The sequence below is a fragment of the Perca fluviatilis genome, chromosome 14, assembly GCF_010015445.1.
Source record: "Perca fluviatilis chromosome 14, GENO_Pfluv_1.0, whole genome shotgun sequence".
Classification (NCBI taxonomy): Eukaryota; Metazoa; Chordata; class Actinopteri; order Perciformes; family Percidae; genus Perca; species Perca fluviatilis.
In genome coordinates this window covers 11186406-11211086 of record NC_053125.1, presented here as the reverse complement: position 1 = coordinate 11211086, position 24681 = coordinate 11186406, and the positions used below count along the sequence as shown (strand labels likewise).

General features: G+C 40.3%; 1 protein-coding gene across 3 annotated transcripts in view; it reads right to left on the bottom strand.

Moving 5' to 3' along the window:
- LOC120573186 (sodium/calcium exchanger 1-like) overlaps nucleotides 1-6445 on the bottom strand; it is a 98968-nt gene extending 92523 nt beyond the window's left edge. The window contains exon 1 of one of the 3 annotated variants that reach the window (XM_039822726.1): nucleotides 6237-6445. The gene's annotated coding sequence lies outside the window, so the exon portion shown is untranslated. The remainder of the gene's footprint in view (nucleotides 1-6236) is intronic. The other 2 variants (XM_039822727.1, XM_039822728.1) reach the window with 2 other exon arrangements.
- Between the last annotated feature and the right edge of the window lie 18236 nt (nucleotides 6446-24681).

The window sequence follows — 24681 nt, the reverse complement described above, 5'->3', positions numbered from 1 at the left end:
TTTTTCCATACAAGGCAGAACCAGATTTAACACAAATACAGTGCCTTGCGTAAGTATTCGGCCCCCTTGAACGTTTCGACCTTTTGCCACATTTCAGGCCTCAAACATAAAGATATAAAACTGTAATTTTTTGTGAAGAATCAACAACAAGTGGGTCCCAATTATGAAGTGGAACGAAATTCATTGGATATTTCAAACTTTTTTAACAAATAAAAAACTGAAAAAGTGGGCGTGCAAAATTATTCAGCCCCTTTACTTTCAGTGCAGCAAACTCTCTCAGAAGTTCAGTGAGGATCTCTGAATGATCCAATGTTGACCTAAATGACTAATGATGATAAATAGAATCCAGCTGTGTGTAATCAAGTCTCCGTTATAAATGCACCTGCTCTGTGATAGTCTCAGAGGTCCGTTTAAAGCGCAGAGAGCATCATGAAGAACAAGGAACACACCAGGCAGGTCCGAGATACTGTTGTGGAGAAGTTTAAAGCCGGATTTGATACAAAAACATTTCCCAAGCTTTAAACATCCCAAGGAGCACTGTGCAAGCGATAATATTGAAATGGAAGGAGTATCAGACCACTACAAATCTACAAAGACCCGGCCGTCCCTCTAAACTTTCAGCTCATACAATGAGAAGACTGATCAGAGATGCAGCCAAGAGGCCCATGATCACTCTGGATGAACTGCAGAGATCTACAGCTGAGGTGGGAGACTCTGTCCATAGGACAACAATCAGTCGTGTATACTGCACAAATCTGGCCTTTATGGAAGAGTGGCAAGAAGAAAGCCATTTCTTAAAGATATCCATAAAAAGTGTCGTTTAAAGTTTGCCAAAAAGCCACCTGGGAGACACACCAAACATGTGGAAGAAGGTGCTGTGGTCAGATGAAACCAAAATCGAACTTTTGGCAACAATGCAAAACGTTATGTTTGGCGTAAAAGCAACACAGCTCATCACCCTGAACGCACCATCCCCACTGTCAAACATGGTGGTGGCAGCATCATGGTTTGGGCCTGCTTTTCTTCAGCAGGGACAGGGAAGATGGTTAAAATTGATGGGAAGATGGATGGAGCCAAATACAGGACCATTCTGGAAGAAAACCTGATGGAGTCTGCAAAAGACCTGAGACTGGGACGGAGATTTGTCTTCCAACAAGACAATGATCCAAAACATAAAGCAAAATCTACAATGGAATGGTTCACAAATAAACATATCCAGGTGTTAGAATGGCCAAGTCAAAGTCCAGACCTGAATCCAATCGAGAATCTGTGGAAAGAACTGAAAACTGCTGTTCACAAACGCTCTCCATCCAACCTCACTGAGCTCGAGCTGTTTTGCAAGGAGGAATGGGCAAAAATGTCAGTCTCTCGATGTGCAAAACTGATAGAGACATACCCCAAGCGACTTACAGCTGTAATCGCAGCAAAAGGTGGCGCTACAAAGTATTAACTTAAGGGGGCTGAATAATTTTGCACGCCCAATATTTCAGTTTTTTATTTGTTTAAAAGAATGAATTTTGTTAAATTTCGTTCCACTTCATGATTGTGTCCCACTTGTTGTTGATTCTTCACAAAAAATTACAGTTTTATATCTTTATGTTTGAGACCTGAAATGTGGCAAAAGGTCGAAAAGTTCAAGGGGGCCGAATACTTTCGCAAGGCACTGTACAAACTGAGAGGGGAGTAATACTGCAAGATCCCACTGTCTTCTCTGGTTTGGTCAATATGAGGACTAAGAAAATTGCTACAGGCTATTAACAAATTAGTTCATCATTTGACGCTTTACCTCCGAAGGACTAAGTGAGGTACACAAGTTTGAGGGCCAAATCAGTCTGCCGTGAAAGTGAGATCACTGTTGGTACATCAGAAACGGCCGCCCAGCTTAGAAATCACACCATTTGGCAGTAAACGTGTCAAATGAATCCCTGAAGACGTGCTCTGGGAGTGATTGGAAACTGAGTGGAATGAATGATGTGAGAGGCCCGGCCAACCTGTTTGGCCCAGGAGAGAAATTAGGGTGGTATTAGGTCGGCACTACTCATCTTTATTTTTTTATTTTTTTTTATTTTTAACTCAGAGGGTGTTACACTCAGAATAAATCTAAAATTGATATTGTTCCAGCCCTCTGTGTAAGTAATTATTGACTTTTTTTTCAGCAGAGTATACTTTTATTTAATACTTGATTGGGGTGCATTACTTTGTCACATTGTGTTAAACACATTTTTTACTTTTCTATCATATCAAGTGTTTCCCAACTGTTTCCAGGTAGGCTATATCAGGTTTAAGGTCATTTTCTAATTTTATGGCTGAATTTAACAAATTGCTGCACAGACTGTAAAGTTTGAGGTTTGATAGTATAAGTACAACCCTTGGCTTTCATTCACAGTAGACTCTACTCCAACAGGTGACAATGTGTGATGTGGCACGTGGGCAGAGCTGGCAGCATATTGAGCACTTTCCATGAATGTCAAACACTGCATAAAATAAAACAGGATAGGCCAACAACTTTGTGCCACAGCCAGAGAAGAGGTGAACACTATGATATATCACTGTCCTCACATTCTATTGTTATAGGGATTTAATTAATCAACCTGTAGGCAGGATGCCATGCTTTTTAAAGCCTTGAGGGAGGAATCACAGCTAGGTCGCAGTAAGATTAAAATGCCTCTCGACATCCCCCTGATTAAATTGGCAGTCTAAACAGATGAAGGAGATGCATTGGACTTTTTTAAAATTTAGATTCAGGCCACTTTTCAAACACACACACAATTAAAATGTAGTTGGCGAGTCAGTCAGAAAGCTTGAGATGAGAACTAAAAGTTTAATGATCACTCTGGGGAGAATGCATGGGAAAACAGGCTAATTTGCACTGCACTCATCAGGCACATGGAGCCCCAAAGTGTTTAGGGTTAAATTAATTGATTGATGATTGAAGGATGCCTCCTGGGCGCCTCCTATTGGAGGTCTTCCAGGCATGTCCAGCTGGGAGGAGACCCCGGGATGGACCCAAAACACGCTGGAGGGATTATATATCTCATCTGGCCTAGTAACACCTTGGGATGCCCCAGGAGGAGTAGGAAACCGTAGCTGGGAAGAGGGACGTCTGGGCTACCTTACTTACCTGTTCTCGGATTAAGCGGTTGACAATGGATGGATGATTGTTAGAGTTTTATTGGGGTACATTTTTATTTCATTATGGATTTTGTTTTCCAAAATGAACTTTTTCAAAAGTCTGTTTTTATTTTATAATGGCATTTCCTTATTTTATAATGACATACGAGAGCGGAGTTCATCACCTTGTCACCTTTCAGCCAATTACTGTACATGCCCCCTGCCTCTCCCCTAATCAAGCTAGCTCAACAACTGCTATCCAATTTAGCTGTTTAGCTCCTGTTAGCTAGAGCAACAACAATGTCAAAGTAAATTTGAATTGACAATAGCCTATCTGAATGTAAAAATTATGACTTTTGGAATCAATAAGTTAATCCATCCATCAGGAACAGTTTAAGGCCTGGAGGCCATAAGGGGACCGTTAAAAAATAATAGGTTAGACCTTAAAGATTTAAATGTTGTGTATCATTCAATTAAAACACCTAAAACTATCATATATGCTATTGTCATTTCTCCTCTGGTAACCTTTACAGAAGCATCCTGGCTAAATGAGTCATTCTTCTTCTATTTCTACTTCCCAGTCGTTATCAACATCCTCTTCCCCCTGAGACCATTCAGAACACAAGTCCTCTATCACCAGGGCAATCCCCCACTGAGAGTCCTAACAGCATGTAACACACACACAAACACACACAGGAGAGAAGAGGATTATGACCACAGGGACTTTCCTGTCCCTCCGAGCTATTGGCCAGACACACTATGATGACAGTAGCGGGATCCATTGGGTCAGTAATCGTAACAGCACAAATAACCAGAGAATGGTGCCACCTATACAGATTAACATGGACAAGAATAGAGGCCAACATGTGGGTTACTACCTTCACCAGTGGGGAAGTCAGTATGTTGTTTAAGTCATTAATGGATTAAATGAGGATACAGTCACTGGAAAGGAAGCGACAGACAGAAAGTCTTGGATATTTTTGACGGCAGCACAAACACACAGAGACTTAGCAGTTACGGAGGCAGCAGGCATTATTTGCATACACAAAAGCGCACACAAATACCTAGTTGCAAACTATAAATGTAAAAGCCTGACCAAATCAATGTCAATATTGGCATTTCCAGGATTAGGACTCTACCAAAATAATGAATAAATGTGTGTGGTGTTACTTCCAAACCCCTGGATTCTCCGGACTTTATTTACAGACACAGCTCCCCCAGGATGAATTACTGGACGGATGGAACAAAATCCATCAGAGAGGCCCAAAACATACTGCTGCTGCATCCGAATTAGTTGAAAGCACAAATACATACATAAAATGAGTGGGTTGTCTTTTTTATAAATTCAAACTGATGCTAATGGAAATTTACTCTGAATCATCAACAAAGATTCATCTTGTCTTGTGTCTGTGTCATGGCTTATAAACCAAGACTTGACTCAAAAAAATTGTCTTTTTACTTCCCTTTCATCAATATATCATATAATCCTGCTGCGAGCAAAAATCGGAATACATTTTTGACTCTTTGCTGGTTGCTGAAAATTGCTTTGCGTGTCTGAATTGTCCGAAATGTTGCCTCATGTATCACCACCCTGCAGACATGGCCCACATTGGCTCTTGCAGCTGGTAAATGCCCAAAGCTGCTTAACACAAAGACTTATTTTTGCTGGTGGAAGCTGAAAAATGGTTTGAGATATGCAAATTAGTCTATAGCCTACATTTCCTTAGACAGATTGTGTGTTTGAATTATTGAGAGGGTGACATATCTTTATGTTAATTATTTATCCTTGATAAAAAGGCCTCATCATCATCATCATCATCATGCTGCCATGAGCCTATTATTTTAAAACTACTACTGTCGTCATCATCATCAAACCTTTTACCATATGCCATCATTATCGTCAGCGTTGTTAACATTAATGTTAATATTTCCATCACCATTACAATGCTGCTTATTATCAAAAAAAGTACCTTGACCATCATTCTGCTCCTCCTCCTCATCACCACCTGCACACCACCCATTTCCACCAATCATAAAAAAGTATCATAAGAAGGTGCAAGTGTAAACGATTATAGGACGACTGTACACGAGACATAAAAAGGATGAAAATGTAATAAACCATTTATAACCAGTACCATCGTCATCAAAACTCCAACCACCACCATCAGCATCATCATCATCATCATCATCATCATCATCATCATCATCATCATCATCATCATCATCACCAGTAACATCATCCTCATTATGACCAGCATCAACATCATCATCACCAACTCCCAGCAAACCCATCATCAGCATTTACACATAATTATCATTATCTCTATAATAAAAATAGGGCTTTAATCTGTAAGAAATACACAACTAGCCTACTATTGTACATTTCAATTTCAATTTCATCATCGTTAATCCCGCCAGACCGTTATTTCCTTCTTCAACATCACATTCTCATCCTATTTGGCTTCAATTGTTTCCATTGCCTAGCCTCTCGTGCACCCTGACCGGGTGCGCAGTCCCTCCAGACCCGGATGCGTTCACTATCCCTGACCCTATAATTTCATTCTCCCTCCCCGGCCACCGGCATTACAGCCTGCGCGTTCCACAGCCCCGCTCGTCGCGGTTCCAGGGTTATAGCCTACCCCTGCAGCTTTGGGGGGGGGACATGTCACGCACCGTTCTCCCGCGAGCCTCTCTGGTGGAGACTGTGCGTTGGCTAAATGCTTAATTGGAGCGGTATACTGAACAGGGACAGGGCTCCGCGGTGTCGCACACACCTGAGCGAGTCCCCCGGGTAGCCTACGCGTGGCTGTCCGGTTGATCCCTTCGCGATCTCTCCCTGAGCTATTCGATCACTTTCTCCCCTCTCCCGTTCACCCTCTGTCGGATCTCACCCTGACAGGCTCCGTGCTCCTTATTTACGCACGCATGCACCGATCTGTGCAAATTGCACCACCCGCTGCAATTAACGGTATTGGCAAAATCCTCGCGCTTCACATATGTGTACACTTACCGATTGTCTCCTGACACACACACACACACACACGGTTCACGTAGGGCAATACGACAATAAAACAATCACAAGAAATGCATAATCAATTCAAATTAGAGAGTAGTAGAATACACACGTTGTTTGTGTCTTCTCACCGACTCGGTACTCTGGAAGAAGCCCAGGTTGGGATCCGTTCATTCACTCACTCACTCACTCACTCATCCCTCTATCTGTTCATAGGTCCCTCCGTTCTGTCCCTCATTCAGCAGCTGAATAAACGGCTTCTCTCCTCTGAAGCAGCAGCGGCGGTGACAGAGCACGCGCACTTCACCCGTTGGCTCGCTTGCGCGCTCTTGCGTCCTCCCCAGTGTGTGTGTGTGTGTCTCTCTCTCTCTACCCCCTCTCTCTCTCCCCCCTCATTCTTTCCCTCACTCTCTCTCTCCCTCTCTCTGTTACACACGCTCTCTCACAATCTCTCTCACTCTCTCTCCCTGGCTAGGAGCATCTCCCCCCTCTTTCTCTTACTTGCAGAACAACAAGACAGAGAGGGGGAGAGGAAGATGTGGAGCTGAGAAAGAAAAAAATTGGAGACTGGAGGAAGATGAGCTGATGTGAGCAGGACTCGAGTGATAAGGCAGAGAGCTAGACAGCGGCTATTACTGTGTGTGTTTGTGCCCGTGTGTAAGTGTGTGTTTGGGGGGGTGTAGAGGATAAATGTGAACCAAAGGAGCATGCACTCCCAGCAACACCACCCCTGCACTGATAAACGCAGATCATTGTAGGGAGAGAGGAGAGAAAATAGCTAGTGTAAAAGTGTAAAAGTTCAGGGCTGCAACCAGAGATTGCTTACATTATCAATCTTTTTTTTTGATTAATCAATTAATTGTATACTATATTAAATGTAAAAAAAAATAAACAGTGACAGATATCTTAAATTGCATGTTTTTTCCAATGGTGAGTCTAAACCCCAAATATATTAAATTTACAATGATATAAAACAAAGGAAAGCATCAAATACTCATTTGAGAGAATTGTTTGGAAATGGCTCACATGGTGGCCAAACTGAACAAGTTTCAGGAGAGACCTAAAATGATGCCATTTAGATGGATTTATTTGCTTTCTAAGGAAGGAGGAGGAGGCAAAGAAGGATAGCTTGTGATAAGATGAGATAGATGGGGGGTGAGGGGTGAGGGGGTGAGAGATGGATGAGGGAAAAAAGGGCAGTGAGAACATTGGAAAAGTGGACATAGAGAGACGAAAGAACAGAGGAGGGGTGGGAGGGATGGTAGCTGTGGAGATGGGAAAAGGAGAAGGAGGGAGGAGGAGGAGGAGGAGGAGGGCAGGAGTCGATGTAAATAATGAGAGAGGGGAGAGGAGAAGTTTTACATTATCCGTCTTTTCGACACAGTTGATCAGAGTTCTGTCTCAGCGTGAAGCATGGCCTCTACACCGCAAGCTAATTCATACCCGGAAGGGACATCTCACACACACACACACACACACAAGTATGCACACGCTAACACTAAACAATTCAAGCCAAATGCATTTGCGTCTTACATTGGAGGGGACATCACACACACACACACACACACACAAGTATGCACACGCTAACACTAAACAATTCAAGCCAAATGCATTTGCGTCTTACATTGGAGGGGACATCACACACACACACACACACACACACACACACACACACACACACACACACACACACACACACACACACACACACACACACACACACACACACACACACACACAGAGAGAGAGAGAACAATTCCAGCCAAACTGTTATATTTGCTGAGAGAACTCACACACAACCATGCACATCCAAATGCATTCCAACTAAATGCATAATTGCAAATTCATAGCTGGACAAGCAAGCGCATTTAACCACACATGGGTACAAAATGTGCATGAAAGAGAAATACACATAAGCACGTGAGCAGACATACAGATGCCAACACATCCAACGCGCCCACACACAGATTTCGATTACAGCTCCTGCTGAGAGTAAAGTCTACAAGTGAATCAAGGATTCTGTGAATGGTTGTGCATGTAATATTAAAGCATGTTATTAATGAATAACATAGCCGCCTGGATAAATATTCTATATGTATATGCAATATTCTCTATTTTTTAAGAAATCCCATGAAAAGACCGAAAGCAAAAGTTTGTCAGTTTGTCTCTCCCTTTGAGACTTCCATAACCTCTCTGTGGCACTCAGCCACAAAAGCAGTACGGCAGTAGCCGGATGTATGTGGGATCAACTCATTATAAACTACAGTGCCCTTGTTTATAAAGGGACATGTCACCCAGTACAACAGCGTGATTCCCTAATGTGTTTTAATAGTTTTTGGACAATGGCGGCGCTCTGGGGCACAGAGGAATGAGCTATATAGCTATATCATGCTGTGGCTACACAGACAATACGTGTCCACAAAGGGAGGACGTCAAACTGGATGGATGGGTCAACAAAACGTTGAGCATTAACATGGGAGGCGGATGTTCATTTTCTGTTTCCTACCAACAGCCAACGTTGGCCGTGGTCGTGCCCTTACCTTAACCAAGACAGTGTAACCATGATGACAAAGATCCCCTTACCTTAACGATGTAGTGATTTAAACCCAAAAAACGTTGTTTCCCTATTCTTAACCAAGTTGTTTTTGTGCCTAAACCTAACCAAACCTTAACAATAGCGGCATCAGATCGGAAAATGCCTCTATGTGTTGTTATGGAGGGCATGGACCTACAACTTATTTTGTATTCTCCTTGTACTGTACTCCATCTGTAAAGTGTCCTGAGATAACTCCTGTTATGATTTGATACTATAAATAAAAGTGAATTGAATATACCAGTCTGTTACAATCCAAAACAACTTATCGTATATCCTCATTTTACTTAGAAATGAGGTATAATTCATGTAAATGAGGTCTGTTGACCATGAATCCAAAAAATAAGTGTAAAACTAATGAGTGGAATGAAGTTGGATAAAAGGGGTAACCCAGAATTGAGTGATAAATTACTTCATGCTTTATGAAATGGTCAATTTTGTTATGCCAATAACATTTATAATGGCCCAATTTATAAGACAACATAAGGGCTAAACCACTTGACCACTTAAATGAAAAGGCTTCTTTTTATTGCAGCTCTGCAGAATAATCATGTGACATGGTTGACCAACTTAACTGCCATTACAGTTTTTTACAATCACTTTGGCGCTAATTTCAGAACCATGACATCATTTTTCAAAACTCTAACACATCTTTCAATTGCTTGGATACTATACACATAAACAAAAGATCATTTGTTCATTTAACAAAGATCACCTGTTCAATAAGACATAACTTAACATCAAAGTACTACTATTTCAAAAAGCAATTCACACATTACATTTCAGATGATTGTCTATTCATTTCATTACAATGATCTAACTATCAATTGATACAACTGCTCAAAATGGTAAGTAACTGTTGCATTACTCTTAATGCATAGTTGTATGGAAACAAACAATATTCCATGTTTAGATCATGAAAGTTTCAAAATAACGAGATTCATTGTCACCAGTTAGCGTGGAGCATGAACCAATTAGACTACATGATCTATGGATGTAATATTTCATCATCATTCTTTACTGTAATGTATTACTGTTTACTGTATCAGACACTGTTTCTATGGTCCCATGTACCACCTTTTCAGACTATTTACAGTATTGACAGTACTGCACTGTATGGATGCAGGCCCTTGGAACTCGTTACTGATGATTGAGATATATACTTTATATATACTTTATATATACTGTAAAGTACTGTGTCTATATATATACACTCGTACCACATTGTTTGCCATGCCCGACGTTTTTTTCCAAGATGTTTGGCTAATGAAAACATCCATTGTGATGTAGATGAGAACCTCCGGCCAAATCTACAAGACAGAGTTGATGAAGATGTAGAATACAGTAATCTTTCCTTTGTTTGTTTTTACAGTACAAGCAAGTTGAGGAACACTGCATTTGATGTTTACAGCAACAGTACTACAGTCTTTTCTTTTCTATTTCCTAGCTAATTATTTTGCTTTGATTCAAATAAGCCTATGTTGTGATCGTACTGTATTGTTTTTCATCGATAAATTTCCGAATTTGTTCAATGGTTCCACTGTGTCTGTAGTATTCTCTCTACTACTGCAGTACTTTTACAGGGATGTATTTACATGTAGCACCATAATGAAACATGTATCACCTATTTTGTACTACAATATTTAATGATTGTACGAACAATGACCCAGTGAAACTATGGGTAGCTTGTGTGCGGGAGATCTAAAGTAACGTTTCCATGGTATTTCACCATAAATTAGTCTTTTGAACCAGTGATTGTGCAAGTGCAATATTTCTTTAAAGATATGAATGCACAATGCAATGTTTTGAACAATGGACAGCCTGTGTTACAAGTGATGACCGTTTTGAGTTTTGTGTCTAGAGTTTTGAAAAATGACATCAAGGTTCTGAAATTAGTGATTGTAAAAAACTGTAATTTGAGTGTGATGAAGAACTCCTGCAGATACAACTGGGCCACATTGCAAACCTCTCATCATATTAGTGAGGAAGCTGCCATGTTGCTTCTCTCATCCTGGTCTCCTCAGGCCCTGCAGACTGGACCACACCTGTGTTTTACTGCTAGAATATTACAGGTGCCCACTTTGCTGATTCAGATTTGCCACTGGAGTCCACAGCACCATACAATATATGATAAAAATGCACCAGCCTTTGTGAAAGTGTATGTTCTGAGAGAGAGAGAGAGAGAGAGAGAGAGAGAGAGAGAGAGAGAGAGAGAGAGAGAGAGAGAGAGAGAGAGATATCTCGGTTGTAACATTAAACGTTTGCATGATTCTGTTCCATCTACTGCTGCTCCAACAATACAATGGCAGTAAATATTTATATTGCTTACCAGGAGATGTCAGTTATCTTGATCAGAAAAATAATGCATTGCAAAGTCAGGACTGGTACCAATTATTTTATTTACAACACACACATGCACACAGCAGCACATAGTTTTTGTTATTTAGTTATTTGAATTTGATGTTGTTTTGTTGTTATATTCTAAGCCTTATGTGCTTTAGTTCACTTGTTCATTCCATTCCATTACATTAAATGACATGTCATTTAGCTGGCGCTTTTATCCAAAGCAACTTACGATTAAGTGAAAGGGAGAGGGAAACCGGAGCACCTGGAGAAAACCCCATGCAGACACGGGAAGAACATGCAAACTCCAAGCAGAAAGGCCCCGGGCCACCAGGGTTCCAACCCAGTACCTTCTTGCTGTGAGGCCACAGTGCTTACCATTGACCATTCCTTATTTTAATTCAACCACACAATACCTATCATGTATTATATTTTATTATCCAATATTGGCCAACTACTGTTTCGAGGGCTTAGTATGAGCAGTGAGCATCTAACAAGCTGGGTGATCCAGGCACAGGCCCAGCAGTGAGGAGGTCTACCATGCTCACCATGAACTCTGGTCCAGTCTGCAGGGCCTGAGGAGACCAGACCAGAATGACAGAGTCTCCAGTACACTTTAACTTGTTAATTTATGTTCTTCATCACATTGACATTTTCATTGGCAGCTAATGTGGTCAACCATGTCACATACAATATTCTGCAGAGCAATTTAAAAAAGCCTGATTTTGCCTTTTTTTACTGGCTGATGTAAGATTAGAGTAAAAGTAGTCAATAACGCCACACATAATGCTAGGAGAATGCAGATTTTATTTAAAATGTGATTTAAAAATTATTATAATCCTATTTCTATTTTAAAACAATATCCATTCTTACTCCCTTTCTGGCTATTAATGAATGTTGCTCAATTAAATACTTTATATAACCCTAAATAATTAACTGTAGCTTAATCTGACAAGCTACAGGCAAAAGCTAAAGTACATTGTTCTTCTGGCAGTTATTACAGCTCTCATACTTTTATTTTGACACGTTAATGTTACTTCCTGTCCAGAGCGCATTGGTTTTAGTCAACTTTGATCTTAACACATAAGACCAAAATAACATTATAAACGAGATCTGTGTTCCATCAGATTTTCAGTGATTATGCACATTATCACCATCATGAAGCCTATAAATCCCATCTCATCGCCTACAAAGATGCCCTCATTGCTGCCAAATCTGCCTACCTCTCCACCATCCTCACCGACCCCTGCCAAAACCCCAGAACCCTCTTCTCCACATTGAACAACCTCATCAAGCCTCGGACCAACAGCCTCCTTACCTCTACTCCGGATCTCTGCAACTCATTCCTCCACTTTTTCACTGACAAAATCAATCTCATTTACAAATCCCTATCCCCTGTATCTGACCTTCCAGGATCTACTCCAGCACCTACCTTGGACCCTCCTCTCTCCATCCCTCCAGACCTCCCGGACTTCTCCTCCACACCTTCCTCCTCTCCCAGTTTAACCCAGTCACTCCTCCTGAAATCTCCAAACTCATCAGCTCTTCCAAACCCACTACCTGCTCCCTTGACCCCTCCCTACTCCACTTCTGAAGTCCTGCCTCCCGGTCCTATGCCCCTACCTCACTAACCTCTTCAACTCCTCACTGTCCCTTGGAACTGTCCCCTCTGCTTTCAAAACTGCCGCTGTCACCCCAATTCTTAAAAACCTGGTCTGGATCCCTCCTCTCTCAACAACTACCGCCCAATATCCAACCTCCCCTTTCTGTCTAAAACCCTGGAACGCATAGTCGCCTCACAACTACAAACCCATCTTCTTGCCAATAACCTATTCGAACCTCTCCAATCTGGTTTTCGCCCCTACACAGCACAGAAACCACTCTCCTCAAAGTTCCTCAACGACCTCCTCACCTTTGCTGACACCGGTTCCCTCAACATCCTCATCCTCCTCGACCTGAGTGCAGCCTTCGATACTGTGAGCCATAACATCCTGCTTACCAGACTCAAAGACCTCGGTATCGACGGTACTGCACTCCGCTGGCGCTCCACCCCTACCTTTCCAACAGATCCCATTTCATCTCTCTCCACAACCACACCTCTGCCACAGCCACAGTCACTCAAGGTGTTCCCCAAGGCTCCGTGACTTGGCCCCCCTCCTCTTCATCATCTACATCCTCCCTCTTGGTCAGATACTCCGCCACTTCAACCTGGACTTCCACTGCTGTGCTGACGACACCCAGATCTACCTCAGCACCAAAATTCCCCCACAATCCTCCCCTCTCCCACATCAACTCCTGTCTGTCAGCTATTAAAACCTGGATGCAACACAACTTCCTCAAACTCAACAGCGACAAAACAGAATTCCTTCTGATCGGCTCCAAATCCACACTCAGCAAAACCAATAACCCCACTCTCACCATCGACGGCACCATTGTCTCCCCATCTCCCCAGGCCCGCAACCTTGGCGTTATCTTTGATTCCACCCTCTCCCTTGAGCCTCACATCCGTCAAGTCATTAAAACCTCCTTCTTTCACCTCCGCACATCGCCAAAATCAGACCCTCTCTCACACCCCGCGCGCTGAAAGACTCATTCACGCCTTCATCTCCTCCCGACTGGACTACTGCAACTCACTTCTCCTCGGCATCAGCTCTACCAACATCAACCGACTCCAACTGGTCCAGAACTCAGCCGCCCGCCTCATTACCTGCTCCAAATCCTGGCACCACATCACTCCAGTCCTAAAACAACTCCACTGGCTTCCCATTTCCCACCGGATCACCTACAAAATCCTGGTCCTCACCTATAAAGCCCTCCACCATCTGGCCCCCTCATTCCTCACCGACCTCCTCTCCCCTTACCAACCCTCACGGTCCCTCAGATCCACCTCAGCCGGTCTCCTCTCCATCCAAAAGTCCAACCTGCGCTGTTTTGGGGACAGAGCCTTCTCCAGAGCAGCTCCCAGGCTCTGGAACTCCCTCCCCCAAGAGATCCGCACCTCTGAGTCCCTCACCATCTTCCAGTCCCGCCTCAAGACCCATCTCTTCACCTCAGCCTACCCATAGTCCACCTGCCCCCCTCCCTTTTTCATCTGTATCTTGTTTTGTTCTACTTGTTTTGTTATGTTTTTATAATCTACCCTGCCCTGTAAAGCGACTTTGAGTCCATGAAAAGCGCTATATAAATTCAATTTATTATTATTATTATTATTATAATTTCTTTTCTTCGTTTTTTCATTTTTGGTTTAAAACAAAAAACGGATTATACTTAAGTACCCTGACCGATAATATGGCCACTTTAATATACAGTCTATGCATTCAACTGGAAATGCCAATTTGCTTACCCCTAGGGTGAGTCATAGTTGATTTGAAAGTAAAGGTAATAGATCACTACAAATAATTATCATTGTCAATTATTCAAAGTAAATTAACATCAAAATACTTTCAAAGTGAAAAGTGAAAATAATGAAAATAAGTGTATGAGTATACTACAAAATAGCAGCAAAAGTCTGGCAATGTACCAGATTCTAGCTCCCAATATCTTCTATTCAGATTACTAGGACTCCACCACATACCATTCCTAACGCTGCTGTATTTCCTCCTGCGAGCACAGCATCAAAGCATTACAGATTCACTGCCTATTAAGCCTCCCCCTTCGCCTCGTAGTGTGTGTCTGCCTGCCTCACTACTACACTGCCAAACAAACCCCAATGATATCTTCAGAGAAAGCTACATTTTTACCCAGTTTCTATGGCAATGAGGGAATAAGCGGAGCCTTCCGTCTTACTTCTGTAATATAGCTGAAACAATGACTATACCACAGCGCAGAAGCGTCTTTAAAAGCAGCAGCGTGAACCATTTCTGCCTGGAGAATAATTGCGGTTTTCCATTAAATATTAAGTTGGTTCTTTAGCTTGAGACTCGTGAAAACTGTGTCACATTGGGTACAGTTATGTTCATTAGATCACAGGGTGAGTCATGAAATTTGAATATGTTTTATTAGTAAGAGATTAGTCTAAAAGAATATGTATAACATTAATAGTTTGGTTTCGCAAAAACTCATACACAGTAAAGCTGGGCTGAAATCTCCAAACAAGAATTTGTAAAAATGTGGAAATTGTTTCAATTAAGAATTGACATATAACATGATTATTTCACGGATTGTCATGATTTCACAATAGAATCAAAATCACGTAGCGGTAGCTCAATACATTTGGGCATCTAGACATGGTCAAGACGATCTGCTGAAGTTCAAACCAAGGTTCAGAATGGAGAAGAAAGGTGATATAAGGGACTTTTTCACGCGGCATAGTTGTTGGTGCCAGACGGGCTGGTTTGAGCATTTCAGAAACTGGTGATCTACTGAGATTTTCCCGCAAAACCATTTCTAGGATTTACAGAAAATGGTCCAAAAAAAGAGGAAATATCCAGTGAGCGGTAGTACTCTGAGTTAAAATCTCTTTTTGATGGCAGATGTCAGAGGAGAATGGCAAAACTGGTTCGAGCTGATAAGGCAACGGTAACTTAAAGAACTTTAAAGCAGAAAGACTGCAGCAGCAGAAGAGCACACTTGATGCAACTCCTGTCAGCTATGAACAGGAAACTAAGACTACAACCGACATGGGCTCTGATGCGTGGTGCTATCGTGTCAATATGGACCAAAATATCTGAGAGATGTTTTCAACACCTTATTGAATCTATGCCACGAAGAATTGAAGCAGTTGTGAAGGCAAAAGGGGATCCATCATGTGTATATACTGTATATACACTGTATATACACCACACACTCCACTTCAGAAAAGGCTAACTTTCTAGAGACCATATTTCATATAAATATTTTTACATTACACACTTTGTTACTTCACGCTATTAAACAAACTCCAATTAAAGATGAGAACTTTTGCCCTTTAAGCTCTATTTCTGCTGATGCTCAGAGCTAAGCTTTGGATTGCATGAGTAAAAACAGCCATCTATCTGATCAAACCTACACATTAGAGTACATTACATACCTACAATATCCAACTGGTATGGGAGACTGTTGGTCCTGGCCTCAGGTTGTATGGTGTCAGGTGTACGACAAAATGTACGTTTCTTCTCCAATTTACGCGAACAAATTATCTGGTTGTTAATCTTTCTTAATCAATTCCTTTTTCCCGAGAAATACTGAGAATTTCCACATGTTCCACAGATATTACTTAAGAAAAAAAAATATCTTAATTATCCACTTTTTTGAGGTGAGGCCAATTAGTTGGTGCCAAGATGACAGCAGCCTTCCAAATACACACTCAAATCCAAGTTACCTCAGCTTCGGCCGGAAAAATTAAAGGTTAGGAAGTAAATCAAGGTTTATTTTGGTAGCAAGGCTGCAGGCTGTGACACCTAAACATTTCTTAAGAGCCGTAGTTTGGGAAGCTGCCTTTGGACTGACTCCCTGGGTGAGCAATACATGCTGCTTTCGGTCATGTATTCCACACTCTTTGGCAGACCAATAGTTGGCGCAGCACAAAAATCTGTGAAAACTAGGCTAGTTCACACGGATTTGGCCCCTTTTGCTGTTGTTCCCTACACCCGTCCCCTTTGTATTCGATATAAGTTGGTCTACACTGGCTGCATTCAATGTTTCTAACAGTAAGCACCGATACATCATACTTGCTACTGTATTGTCGGAAATTTAACCAAAGTTTCCTATTCGACATGCATTTTTTCTATTGTGGGGAGAATTATGTACAGTGACAACTGAATTACATTACAGTGACAACCGATTGTACTAGTAACACAGAAAACTGTGACTGTGCAGCTCAAGTGTAAATGTGCTTAAAGAAAATGTTTGACATCTTGGGTAACATTTTTATTTGCTTTCTTGCCACGTGTTAGATGCTGAGATTGATACCACTGTAATGCCTGCACGCTAAATATGAGGCTACTGCCAGCAGCCGGTTAGCTTAGCTTAGCTTAAAGATTGGAAACAGGTGGAACAGGTAGCCTTGCTCTGTCCATGGGTAGTAAAAATCCACCTACAATTACCTCCAAAACTCACTAATTCACATGATCTTGTTTGTTTAAGTTGTACAAAACTAGGTTGAAAAGATGAAATGCAGTGGTTTTACAGGGGTTATGTGCCAGAATATTTCCTAAGCTAACCAGCTGCTGGCTTTAGCCTTATATATAACGATAAGTATAAGAGTGGCATAAATCTTCTCATCTAACTCTCGGCAAGAGAGAAAAGAGGCAAATCTCCCTACATTTGTCCTTAATAGCCAAGATGACCAATAACATGTTGACCTTGTGAGATCGTTTTCCATATTACAGCATACACCAAGTTCACAATAAGTTAAAAACAAAACACTTCCAGTTTTTTACTGCAACCACATCATTTTCACTTCTTGGAATAGCACATTCTAGTGCTTTCAGTGCCTGAAATGGGACAGTACTCATCAGTACAGAGTACTAGCACTTCTGACTTTTGTCCAATATGAGTACCCTCCCTTCTAATTGTTATAAACAGTACAAATAATAGGCTTATATTTATACCAAAATAGGCTATACTGTATATCATGACATATTGGGAAAATCCAAGGATTTTCTATGTTCTAGCTTAATACTAGCACAGACGGATATGAGTTAGACTTAGACTTAGACTTCTCTTTATTGATCCTTTTGGGATGACTCTCGCAAGGAAATTAGATTTCCAACAGCAGGCTTCAGCAGCTTACAAAAAGACTTGTATAGAAAATAAAGAGGTATAAAAAATACAGTACAGAAAATACAGTATAAGAATAACAATAACAATAAACTTTTAGCTAAATATTTGTATTTATTTGTATTTGAGTTTGTAGCAAGGTGCTGCTGGAAAGGAGCTAGTGTGAATAGAGCAAACTATCTTCAGTAAATAAAGGCTAATAGAGGCCAGATCCCCAAATCCCATTTCAGAATCCTCTCATGTACTCGTGAAGAAAGCTCAAATATTGGACATGATTACACAGTAGCCCACTAACCAAGCCATTCTGCTTCATCTCTAATCTTATAAAGCATTGTTGGCTCCTGATTATTATTGAGCCAGACTCATTGTGTCCGGCCACCGAGCAATTGAAAGTCATGCTTAGTATGGTCCGTAGGGGAGCTGTAAAACACAACTAAATGATGAGGAGGATTGCCAGCAAATGAGCCTTGATAATTTGAAAGGGAAAAGATGAATGCCACTGCCACACTACACTGTTTCTCTCTCACACCAGCTAAAATATGCAAGATAATACATTCTTTCCTGCTTGTACATACACCCACAGGCATGCCCTGACATATGAAACCGCACACATGGATTCAAGAATCACAGAAACACGCATGTTCCCACTCCTGCTGCTTGACTGTTTTCTGTCTCAAGGTTTTTACAGTTCTAATGGCCGCACAATTGCATCACAGCATCTGTCGCTGTGGAGTCCTGGCGTTAGGCGCCTCGTCAATCACAACCAAAGTCGATTGCTAAGTGCTTAAGGGCTCTGGGGGCGATTGTTATGTGCACAAACATTTACACATATACTTTACATAACTTGGCTGTGTCTATCCACTGAAAACAAAAATGCACATTTTTAGCAGATTCATACATTCACACACAAACACACACACACACAGACTCCGTCAGCCTGCTTGGTTGTTGATAAGCCTGGAAATGGAGTTAACAAAGATGGCACTGAGCTGTTATCTGAAACTGAAAGCTAACAGCTTACAGTCATCGATCTGTTACGTACATGTTCACCACAACATTTATAAGAATATTTCCTGTTTGAGCTTCTTCTGCCCTTTCTTGCTGTTATGTATTTAATTAAAAGAAATCATAAAGGAGAAGTTGCTGCAAGTGAAACAAGTCACAGGGGCGAGTTCAACTTTACAGTTGCCAATATGACCATGAGAACATGTTGTGGGATTGCAACATGCACAGGCATTTTTTGAAAGTTCCCCTAAAGAAGCTCAAATCCAACGCATTGTGTGTATTTCATGGTACACGTCTAGCGCTCAGCTTCAAATTGTGAGCCAGCACACACAATTTTCATTAATGCTGAAACTTGTTTACACACACTTGACAAAATAAATATTGCCTTGAACTTTGTCTGCTCATCCACGAACAGAAAAAACACACAAAAATATTAAACAGAAACATGCATAGAGGTGCAAAATATCTTATTCACATGCACAAGTATGCGTGCACCTGCGCTCTTTCTCTCTGTGTCACACACACGCAAACACACACACACACACACACACACATATGCAGTTCAATATAACCTGGGGTGTTGCAAGGAAAATGGTCCTGACGTGCAATTCATCACTTCTGTTTCCTCCGTTTCTTCTCCCCTCAAGCAATACCGACCTTTCCCTATGATTCATATGACTACACACAATCAAACACACACATATAAGCATACAGACACATACATCCTGCATTTTTATATGCATGTCTTATGTTAACTTGGCAGTTTTGGGCTTTATGCTTTTGTAAAACTTCTGCTTTTGTGGAAACGTCCATCAGCCTGCAGCAGGGACTAGACCCACAAGGATACAGTAGAAATATGTAATGGGCTTTAAGGAGCAGAAGTGGGATGACAAATATGTTGGGTTATTGGCAAACGTATTCCAATTCCTTTCCTTGTAATGATGGCCATCTATCACAGCCTTTATTCTATAATTTTTATGCAGATTTGTATTGTTATGCTAATGTTAGAGTTACTTATCCCACTGCTGTTCTGCTGACTGGGACTTGCTGGAGCCAGCAGTCAGTGGAAGTTCTCATTAGCGTTCAATGGTTTGCTAATGTAATTGTGCTGCTCCCTCAACAGTGTTTAACAGCACTATTCTAACTTTAAGAAAAAAGTCCGGGTAGAGCAAAAGTTGTACACGGTATGAGACTGAAGTCTGATCACTAATGAATTGCACACCATTGCGTGTCTCCAAACACCTTACGTGATGGAGAGCTTTTTATCTCCACACAAAACCAAATGGGAAATCACAGTCACGCCAAAATGTTTTAGCTGCCTCTTGGTTTTTTAGCGCATTCTTGTTTCTGGTCAGGCTCTTAAGATTTTTTTTACCAGCTGACTGAGTCCAACAGCTTGTTTCTATCAAAACACATAAATTAAACAGGAGCAATGACGCTATCAGCTAGCAAGCTTGACATGAACTAGTTCAGTCAGCAACCCAGATACACAATGGGGGGAGGCGGAATTTAAACTGTGAGAAAGGGAAGTAGAGAGAGAGAGAGAGCACGGGGCAGAAATGAGAGAAGATAAAATAGAAAAGGCATTGATGAAGAAAAAGTGATTGAGGCAGAGAAATGGAAGAGACACAATGAATGAATAAAAAGGGGAAATGCCGACAGTCTGTGAGTAGGTGAAATGAGAAAGAGGGAGGAGAGGATTAAGGCAATGAGAAAGACGGATCTACTAATGCAGATACCATGTATTCTCATCTGTGCAGAAAATGTGTCTCGTTTTCTACCATGTTGCACCTCTCCATCCAATTTCCTGCCTCTCATCACTGTCCAAGTAAAACAAATAAAATCTGTAAGGAGGATGGATTACCTACTCTTCTTGTGAAGGATGGAAGAGGAAAACAGAGACTTGGAGCAAAGCTAAGAGTGTCACCTTAGTATAACTTTGTTATACTTTTTCACATTACATTACAATACATGTCATTTAGCTGACACTTTTATCCAAAGCAACTTATAGTTGCTATATATGTCAGAGGCCGCATGCCTCTGGAGTAACTATGGGTTAAGTGTCTTACTCAGGGACACAATGGTTGATGTATTGCAATGGGAATTGAACCCAGGTCTCCCACACCAAAGGCATGTGTCATATCCACTGCACCATCACCAGCACTTTTACATGTGTGTCGTGGCAGTGACAACAATTTAACTGCCGGTTTTAAATTTTGATTTTGTCTTTTACGATAACATTTGCATCTATGTAATATAATAAGATAGTGATAAAAGATTTCAGCATTATAGTAAGAACGTTGATAATGGCTTTACTGTATCAATCAATCAATCTTTATTTGTATAGCACTTTTCATACAAGTCATGTAACACAAAGTGCTTTATAAAAACAAAGACAATGTCACCCCTAGCCACCACACACACACACACACACACACACACACACACACACACACACACACACAAATATGTTTGGCTGCAGGCAGAGCTTAACAGTGGTACACATATGCTGATTAGCCAACAAAAGCTAAATTAACTGCAGACAATTAAAGCAGCATTGTGATAATGACTATATTGTGATTATAGTGATTATATAGACTTAATGATCTATTATTAAGTTGCATCAAACTGTGAACAATTAAAAAACTAAACATGTGCACATCTAAATGTCAGGATGCATTGAAATGAAGGAGAAGGGTCTGAGGAACAGGACATCACACCCATACCATGAGCTTTTTTCCACAGCCAGTCAAGGACTACACTACAACTATCCACGAACTATCATTAGACAACATAATGACAGGCATGTACCAGTGTGCACCTCAAAGTTCACATATGGAGTACATATGTTTCAGACCAACATGTATAGATATCTACATCAGCTCTCAGAGCACACACATACCACTCCAAACACATGAAAACAGCCCAACCCTAATTGATGATATTACAGGGTTGAAAGAAGGGCGGGACGAGAGTTTGTGTGTGGCTTGTAAGTTGACAAAATAGAGCAGTTTGAAGTTTGAAGTTTATTTCAGATTGGCTTTAAGCAACAAGCCGACCAACAACAATGCATTTACAAATTATATTAGCAGTCTGAAACAGGTGTAGGCTGAATCTCTTGCTTATATTGCCTACCCTTTTTAAACAACTCATGTTTTATTATTTTTCCATGAGAAAAAAATAATAATAAATAACAATTGTTTTACTTCCGTCTGTTGTAAACAAACAAGAATAAACCAATACAAAACATTAGTATGGCCTATACAACACAGTAGCACAATCCAAATTACAACAAACACAGCTTATTCACTTATCAATATTTTTTTTTTACTTTTTGCTCAAGTATTTTCATATTGTTTTAGTACATTATTTTTAAATATTTATTTTAACTTACTGAGTGTCCCACGTGTTTTTAATTCCTCCTGACTGCTGTTCCATAGATTTACTCCTTTAACTGAAATACAATGGTAATTTGCATTGGTCCTCACTAAGTTTTTCTTTTTTAAATATACAAGTTCCCCTTGAGTCATGTTGGCATCCTCTTATTGTAAACAACTTTTGGATACGTTCTGGTAATTTATGTGCTTTTGCTTTGTACATGATTTGTAATGTTTTTAGTTAGTTAGAGCCTTTAATTCAGTGAAAAAAGTTTGCTGGTTCCCTGTAGGTGGATTTCTTTACAATTCGTATGGCTCTCTTTTGAAGCATAAAGATTGGATTGGTGTTTGTTTTATATGTACAGTACAAGCCAAAAACATTTTGGACACACCTTCTCATTCAAATGCGTTTCCTTTTATTTTCATGACTATTTACATTGTAGATTCTCACTGAAGGCATCAAAACTATGAATGAACACATATGGAATTAGTACTAACAGAATAAAATGGAAAATTATATTTTAGATTCTTCAAAGTAGCCACCCTTTGCTTTTTTATTAATAAGGGGAAAAAATTCCACTAATTAACCCTGACAAGGCACACCTGTGAAGTGAAAACCATTTCAGGTGACTACCCCATGAAGCTCATTGGGAGAACACCAAGGGTTTGCAAAGTTATCAAAAAAGCAAAGGGTGGCTACTTTGAAGAATCTAAAATATAAGACATGTTTTCAGTTATTTCACACTTTTTTGTTAAGTACATAATTCCATATGTGTTCATTCATAGTTTTGATGCCTTCAGTGAGAATCTACAATGTAAATAGTCATGAAAATAAAGAAACACATTGAATGAGAAGGTGTGTCCAAACTTTTGGCCTGTACTGTATTTCCCCATACTTCCACACAGTAAGTAATGTATGGAAGCACGAGGGAACAATACAGTGTATATAATGATTTTTCATTTAAACAATCTTTTACTTTATATACTATTTCAATTGATTTTGAAATCTTGTTGTGAAATTCTCAGCAGAACAAAATAAATTCATCCGCAAATAAAATCAGTTTTAAGTACTTTGGAAACCTCACAAATATCATTAATGTTTAACAGAAAAACTAATGGACCCAACATTGATCCTTGGAGAACCCCACATGTAATCTGCAGAAATTGTGATTTGCAATGATCAATTTGGACATATTGATGGCTTTTCTCCAAATAACTAATTAACCAAGAGTGAGCTACCCCTCTAATTTCATATATTTTCAGTTTCTCTAATAGAATGTCATGGTCAACAGTATCAAATGCTTTTATAAGATCTAAAAATACCCCGACTGTGTATTCTTTATTTTCTATTGCAATAGATATTTCCTTTACAAATTATATTAATGCATGTGAGGTTGTTCTCTTAGTTCTAAACCCATATTGATTATTGCTTAGTATCTTGTGTTTTGTAACAAAGTCATTTCATCTTGCTATATTTTTGAAAACTGTGAAAGCAAAGAAACAGGCCTATAATTTGAGAGTGCATTTCTAACTCCAGATTTATATATAGGTATAACTTTTGCAATTTTCATTTTTCTAGGAAATACACCTTTTTGAAGGGACACGTTGCATATACGCTATGTACCAGGGGTTTCCCAACACACTCAATAATATCTTTTACCAAAGACATATCCATGTCATTCCAGTCAGTTGACTTCTTACTTTTAAATGATTTAACAATATCAATTTTGTTTCTTCATTTGTTCCTCTTATAATAGATTGCTTACTTACGTTACTAGATTTTCTTTCCGTACTACTTTTACTACCAGTCCTTACAATCCCTCTGGCTATATTGGGACCAACGTGTGTGTGTGTGTGTGTGTGTGTGTGTGTGTGTGTGTGTGTGTGTGTGTGTGTGTGTGTGTGTGTGTGTGTGTGTGTGTGTGTGTGTGTGTGTGTGTGTGTGTGTGTGTGTGTGTGTGTGTGTGTGTGTGTGTGTGTTTGTGTGTGTGTATGTGTCCACTAAAGTCAAGGCAGGAGTTGATTACTGTTTTTTTAACCTTTAGCAAAGCCAGGACTTGGAAGGTAGAAGAGTTATTTTGTCTATTTTAGTCTATTTCTGTAAAGGAATAGTTCAACATTTTGGGAGACATGCTTACTCGCTTTGTTGTGAAGAGATAGAAGAGAAGATTAATACCACAACGATGACTGTACGCTAAACATGAAGCAACAACCATAAAACAGCAATCTTCAGCTAGCTTAGCTTATATCTTTCCTTAAAGGTTGAGATGGGAAAACAGCTAGCCTGGCTCTGTCCAAAGGTAACATAATCCTCTTACCAGTACACCTCTAAAGCTCACTTATTAACAAGTTATATCCCATTTGTTTAATACATACAAACATTGAAGTGTAAAAATATCAAATTGTGGTTTTACATGTGCTTATGTGCCAAACAATTTCTTTGCCAAGAGCATTGGCTTCCCTGTAATTGCAAATTTTTACACTAAACAGACATGATATCATGTTTTCATTACAGAGCATTAGAGGTGGACCTACCTTAG